Source organism: Pholcus phalangioides, unplaced genomic scaffold, assembly GCF_987345545.1.
Source record: "Pholcus phalangioides strain wild (caught in Gottingen) unplaced genomic scaffold, Ppha-v1.0 ptg000014l_1, whole genome shotgun sequence".
Taxonomy (NCBI): Eukaryota; Metazoa; Arthropoda; class Arachnida; order Araneae; family Pholcidae; genus Pholcus; species Pholcus phalangioides.
Genome location: NW_028301607.1, coordinates 14,035,247 through 14,042,034, shown reverse-complemented (window position 1 = coordinate 14,042,034; position 6,788 = coordinate 14,035,247). Strand labels below are relative to the sequence as shown.

The window sequence follows — 6,788 nt, the reverse complement described above, 5'->3', positions numbered from 1 at the left end:
CTGGTAGACCGGTTAAAATCCCCAGAACGAACATTTCTCAACCTATGGTCCACGAACCAGAGGTGTTTCGCGACGATGGCATAGGTTGTCCGCACAAACTGACTTGATACTTCAATTCTAATTGTATGAAAAATGATTCAAGTGTGTTGTAATTGATATTAGTAATATCCTTATTGGGTTTAAATAAAAATTCTACATTCATACTTTGGTTCACTCATGAAGGGAAATGCAGGAAAGTGCGATCCTAATACGGGATATCAATAATTGTAGCCAAAAAAATGCACTTACGACAAATTTGCTGAATACTGCTAAAATGAGTGGGGGAAGGGAATAAAATGGTTGGATACAAATCACAGTAAAGGCAAAAATTATTCGACAATAAAAAAACATTCAAATGACAGGATGAGCAGATTTCATTGAGGAAAAATGATCAGGAAACGGGGTTATTAAATACGGTAAAATACTGGACGTCACCAGTTGTTATCAAAAACGATACACAATCGTTGACGAAATCTTTAACAGTCACTAAAATTGCTGAAAAATTGAAAAGAAGACGGTGAATATGACACATATATGAGATGAATATTTATATATATATAGCCATGATTATATTATAATAAGTTTATTAAAACACTATTTGTTTACGATTTTAGTAAACATTACAAATTGAGATAGCTTTATTGAAAAAACGGGACAAACTTATTAAAAGAAGTACAAAACAACTAAAAATAAAAGAATGTTCCGTTATATGAGGCGCAAGTGGGTCCGTCTCGGATTATTTCAGACATTTCACTGGTCCTTGGGTTTCAGAAACGTTGAGAAAGGCAGCTCCGGAGCATTCAATAGATGGTAGAAGTACATTATTAGTTCTCTTTGCTTCTACGTCCAACCTCCAACCCCTAGTTTGCAAGAGTCTGGAAAATGAATCAAATAATATTAGGGATGACCAAAAAGCTTTTTTCATGTATGTACGTACAAGCAAGGCATGCAGAATGTATCAAGCAGACAGGGTCTCCCATGTTTTAGTCATTGCGAGCCGAAAAAAAAAATTCCACGAACCCCCCAGAGGACCAACTCGGTCCATTATGCAATGGAGTTTCAACGGATGGACCCGACGAGGCCAAGAGCTCCTAGTCAAACGAGAACTTCACATAATTTGAGAATTTTATTTATTCTGAAATTATTCCTTCATTAATTCTGAAATTATTCTTTCATTAATTCTGAAATTATTCTTTCATTAATTCTGAAATTATTCTTTCATTAATTCTGAAATTATTCTTTCATTAATTCTGAAATTATTCTTTCATTAATTCTGAAATTATTCTTTCATTAATTCTGAAATTATTCTTTCATTAATTCTGAAATTATTCTTTCATTAATTCTGAAATTATTCTTTCATTAATTCTGAAATTATTCTTTCATTAATTCTGTCATCATTTTTTTTAATAACTCCGAAAATGTTTTTCATCTATCTGAGTATATTTTTCGTCAGTGCTGAAAATACTTTTCAAGAATTCTGAAAATACTCATCACCAATCCTGAAATTCTCTCAATATTTCCCAGAGTATTTCGTTTATTAATTCTGGAAATAGTTTCTGATAATTCCGGAAATATTTTTTATAATTCGAAAAATATTTCTTTTAATACTTCTCGAAATATTTTTCATTAATTTTGAAAATATACTTCAAGTATATTTCTACTAATAGTTCTGGAAAAATATGTTTACAAAATTATTTCTTTGAATAACTCTGAATATACTTCTTTCAATAATTCTGTAAACAATTTTCATTAATTACGAATTTTCATGAATTGCGAAATGTTTTTTTTTCCACCAATATTCTTAAATTGTTTCTCCCATTAATTCTGAACTGTTTTTCTCTCTCATTAGTTCTTTTTAAATGCTTTTAAAAGTATTTTTTAACAATTTCTTTCACCTACTCTGGAAAACATTTTCCTCATTCATGTTTTTTCCCCGGCATTTCTGTAAATTCTGTAATTAAGTAAGGGTTTTTATTTGGCTGGCCACTGTAAAAATCACCGTGAGACCCCTCGCCTAAGACATAAATGAACATGCGGAAAACTGTTACAGAAACCCCCTCGATATTCATTAAATTGAAATCAAATGATTTATTCAAAGAAAACAACGTCAATTTATATATGTTTATTTCAGTTTTGAAGAAAAAACACACATTTTTTTTTTTCAACGTATCCTATTAGATTCAAAAAAAATAATCAAAATCATCGAAAGACGTTGCTTATTAGAGCAGCAATTAAAAGAGAATTTTCTTTCTCCGTTGAAATGGAAAAGATGAAAAGAAATGACGGAATACATTAATTACAGCATAAAACAAATATACACAGAGAAAAAAATTGAATACATAAATGTACAGAACAAAAATATTAAGAATAATATTATAAACCAAATTTCCTAACGCAAAACGAAGCTTTTGTTTCTTTCGGAAATAGTTTTTTTTTTCTCCTCCTCTGTACTTAGAAAGTCAAGGAATATAATAAATGAACAATGTAGATAATTAATTATGTACGTAAGACTTTGTGCTTTTGAAAATGCAATCCTGTTTATGGAGAACAATTTGTCTTGACGTATGTTATCTTGCGGGTCCCCGTTTTTACTGTTGTTTTCTGTACCTTTGTTAAAGTTGCTTTTGCCTTGCCTCGCTATTTACTTTTGGCTTCTTCTTGACTTTCAAGTTGCATTCTAATGGGGGGTTATGATGAGAAAAACGCAAACGAGGCATTTTTCTATTTTAATTTTAATTAGCTTAAGGGAATTTTTGATAAACCAGATGCGGTCAGACGCACTCTGTTTGTACTGTGTGTAATACGTTCACAAGGAATACACACAAGAAAAGTTCTCGAATAATCAAGACTCTTCACTAATATGTGAGCGTGGGAATCTGTTATCGTACTGAAAACAACGATTTTGTTTTTGTTTTTTTCGTGTTTCAACTTGTTTTTAGGTGTGTGTGTGTGTGGTTGATGATTTAATTAGTGCCCGTGAGATTTCGCATAAGGAACCCAACTAAAAGCAGATAATGAGTCGAAAGCTTAAGGAGAAGATTATTAAGGTGTTGTTATTGTTTGGAGTGTTTCATAGAGATTTCGGTAGTATTGCACTTTTGTAATTTTTTTCTCTCGCTAGTGAGAGGGTGCCCTCTTACACAAAATTTCTGCAATATTTTTTTTTTTAGATTTTTGCTTAAGAAATGAAGTCATTCAATGTCACATTCATCTAGTTCAGTTATTCCCATTTGGGGTGTCCACGGTATTTTTATAGAGAAGGGCCACAGCCCAATTATAGTATTATCAAATAAATTAAAACTAAGTAGTAAATAAATAATATAAATCGATTATAATAAAACCTCTGTTTTGCGGACACTAGCGGGACGAAAAAAATCGTCCGTAAAAGAGGGGTGTCCACTAAGAAAGGTTTCACTGTACTTAAAAAGAAAATTTCTAATTAAATTTAACGCAAAAACACAAACTTTTTAAAGTTACGCCAGAGATCGTCTCGTATTCGTGCCTTGAATTTGGGAACCGCAGAAAACCAACTTCAGAATGGGCACTGCTGCCATCTGCCATCAATTTTTCTAACTATGTGTGAAGTGGAATGATTGAATAATTGTACTGTTGTAGGCCCTGTTGCTCTTTGTACTGGAACTTTTTAACGGGGAGATCGTCGAACATTTGCACCTCGAAGTCGGGAACAACAGAAAACAACTTCAGCCGACAACCACTGTAGCGACGGTGGGGTTTGAAACCGGGTTCTCGCGACGCGAGTTCCAAAATTTCACTGTAGAAAATGTATAAACAATAGTAGATATATATATATATAAAAGCCATTACTTTGACTTGATAAAATAACAAAACTGAGAAATACATCGTACAGAAAATAATAATAATAACAAAAGCGAAATGGTGTGTGTTTTGTGGAAATGTAAGGGAATGATGATTTCATAGTAATTCCCGTGTTTACTCGTGTGTTATTCAGTTCAATAAGTTGTTTCTTATCGTTAAAAGAAAACGTATTTTGTTCGATTGTGATGAAATTCATTGCAGAAAAGGAACGTTTCTGCCTCCCATTGCGTGTTTGTGGGCTATAATTTGATTCACTTTTCGCGTTTCTCTTTGGTCTTCTTTTACTTTCGGCTGCAAAAACGCGCACATTTTCTTCTCTTACTGCAGTCAATTTCTAGGAATTGTTCGTCATTTTCCTCACTTATTTCTTGTTTTTCCTTCGGTGAAATCACGGGCAATATTTGTTTTCATATTTTCTTCACATTCATTCTCTCTCTCTCTCTCAGGAAGAAAAATGTTTCTCGGCTTTCTCTCTTTTCGCCTCTCAAAAGAGTAAAAGTATAGAAAAATACTCATCATGTTTTTGCAGTTGTTGCTATGCATGTAGAAATAAAAATATTTGGAATATTTTTCGGAAAATATCTAATGTCAGTTGAAAAATACGTATATAAAGAGGGGTAAAAGATATTTCTTATTTCAGTTTTTGACTTTTGAGCCGGGGGAAAAAAATAGAATTTCTACATTTTCAATAACTGTCTATATGTCTAAGTGGATAGAAAGTTTCAAGAAAGTTTTGAAATATTTGGCTGTCTAGTAGTTTTGAAATATCTAATAAGCTTTTGTGTTTACCCAAAGCAATTGCGCAAAGCTTTCGTAACCGTTTGATCAAACTTGATAAAAACACAATTTATTTACTGAGAATTTGTGAAATATGTCTTGATCCTTTCTTCTTTAATTTATATTTCCTTTGATTCAAAATTGGAATCCATTCACCCAGGTTCGAATAAATATTGCAGGATCAAGACAAGGGGTTTAGCAATTCATTAGATGAAGGAAAACAACACAACACTTTCATGAGCAAGTAAATCAGAGTCAAATTTTAAGGAAAAGAAGATATTTAATTTTTAACAATAGAAAATAATGGTGTAGGTAGCTACCTTTTAACAATTAAAAAGGTTATACAGATAAATGCAAACATCTACCAAATGAAGGTTAGATTTTCCGAGACAAAAGAAAAAAACAACATCGCTTTACAATGATTTAAATAAAAAAAACTTACATATTATCGTTCTGTCTATTTATGCAAACTACGGTTGACGCTCGAAAAGGTGAACATGGAGGTTTGTCCATAATGAAGACGGAATTTATTTTCCCGCATGTTCTGCAGGTCACTGGCGGCTAGGAATCCTTCCTGTTGTTAGGAACACCTTTCAGGAGCAGGTTCGTAGGAGCACCCCTGTTGTTAAGAGCACCTCTCAGGAACAGGTTGGTAGGGGCACTCACCGACTGGCTACTATCGCTAGCTGGCTACTATCGGCCTTTTGGAAGGCGAAGCCGTCCTCATAGGAATTGCTGGAATGACCATTGATCCAGACCCTCCATCCATATGATTTCTGCTCTTTCGTGCAATCGTTATTTATCAAATAGTGGTAGATGCACGCGATTTACTCGAGAACACAGGAGCGTGAAGGCTACATTTCGAGTAGCGTAATTATTTTCAACGAGGCACATAGTAAATTCAAATCACCAGCGAGCGAACATATATATAACTCGCGCAAGCTTCAATTACAAGCGAGAGCAAAAAACTCTCGTCAGACAGTCGCGTTGAAAAATTTTCTCCCCGGGACTGCCAGCGAATTTTCCCAGAGGGTAAGTTAAAAAGGCCCCTTGGCGATCCAAAACTATATGAAATTGTACTGAGTATAGGTCCTGAAGGGAACTATTCGGCGTTTTAATTTACAGTTGGCGGAGAAGGGAGAGAGAGAAGGGGAATGAGGTACAACAGAAAAAAGGGAAAAACTTAAGGGGACCGTTAAGATCTTCGGAGAAATTCTTCTCGCCAAGGACCCTTAATCACACCCCCTGAAAAACAAACATTACCTTATATGGCTCGATGACCATCTCCTTCACTCTCTTACAACCCTTTGTAATTCGACCCGTGTTTCTCATCTGGGGCCCCAAGGCAGCAGTACCGTGTACAACTGTATCTTAAGGCCTAAACTTTCTATAGAATAGATTTTGCTTTCTACTATTATTATTATTATATGTGCCATAATATATACAATTAAATATCGGTATAATCAAATGATTAATTATGTAAGATTCCACTGTACAAATACAACATAAGGCAAAATCTATTCAATATAATAATCTTTTCTTTTCTCTACAATTAAAACTATTTTAAGATTAAGTTAATGTAATGTTATGATGAATTTTGACAATTCAACATAACATACTCCCTTCGGGTTCCCCAGAATTTTCAGAATGAAAATTCCACGCGAAGAACGGCAAAAGCTAGCCTTAAATTATGAGATCCCTAACATGTTAAATGTTACAATCGAGGGCGAAAAGATTACGTTAAAGCCAATGTGAGAAACACGAATCTAATTAATATGCATATTACACAATGATCTGTATGGCTCATCAGGCAAATGTGAAAGATGATAGGGAGTGAAATATATATACTAAAATACAAAAAAAAAAAAAAATATACAACACCAAAAAATACGTGAACACAAACCAAAACTACGTGCATATACATATTCATAATATAAATGTGAGAATATACGTGAAATTCTTCAGTAGGGACACAATCGCTACACACTATTAAACATAAAAACGATGTGCGAGAGTTTCAAAACACATGTGTACAGTTCAATGCTTACAATTTTCCAATCTGATTTTGATACGTTAGTATCATTCTCGTCGATAAGGATGCAGCTACGGAAAAGGAAGAAGTGAAGCCTGGATAC

The 6,788-nt window shown here is 33.7% G+C and overlaps 1 long non-coding RNA gene across 1 annotated transcript; it reads right to left on the bottom strand.

The window, feature by feature from the left end:
• Positions 1-606: 606 nt before the first annotated feature.
• Positions 607-5,667, bottom strand: LOC149078199 (uncharacterized). The gene is made up of 2 exons (XR_016193907.1): positions 5,096-5,667; positions 607-914 (listed from the first exon to the last, which is right to left on the bottom strand). It is a non-coding gene; the product is annotated as an uncharacterized LOC149078199 (long non-coding RNA).
• Between the last annotated feature and the right edge of the window lie 1,121 nt (positions 5,668-6,788).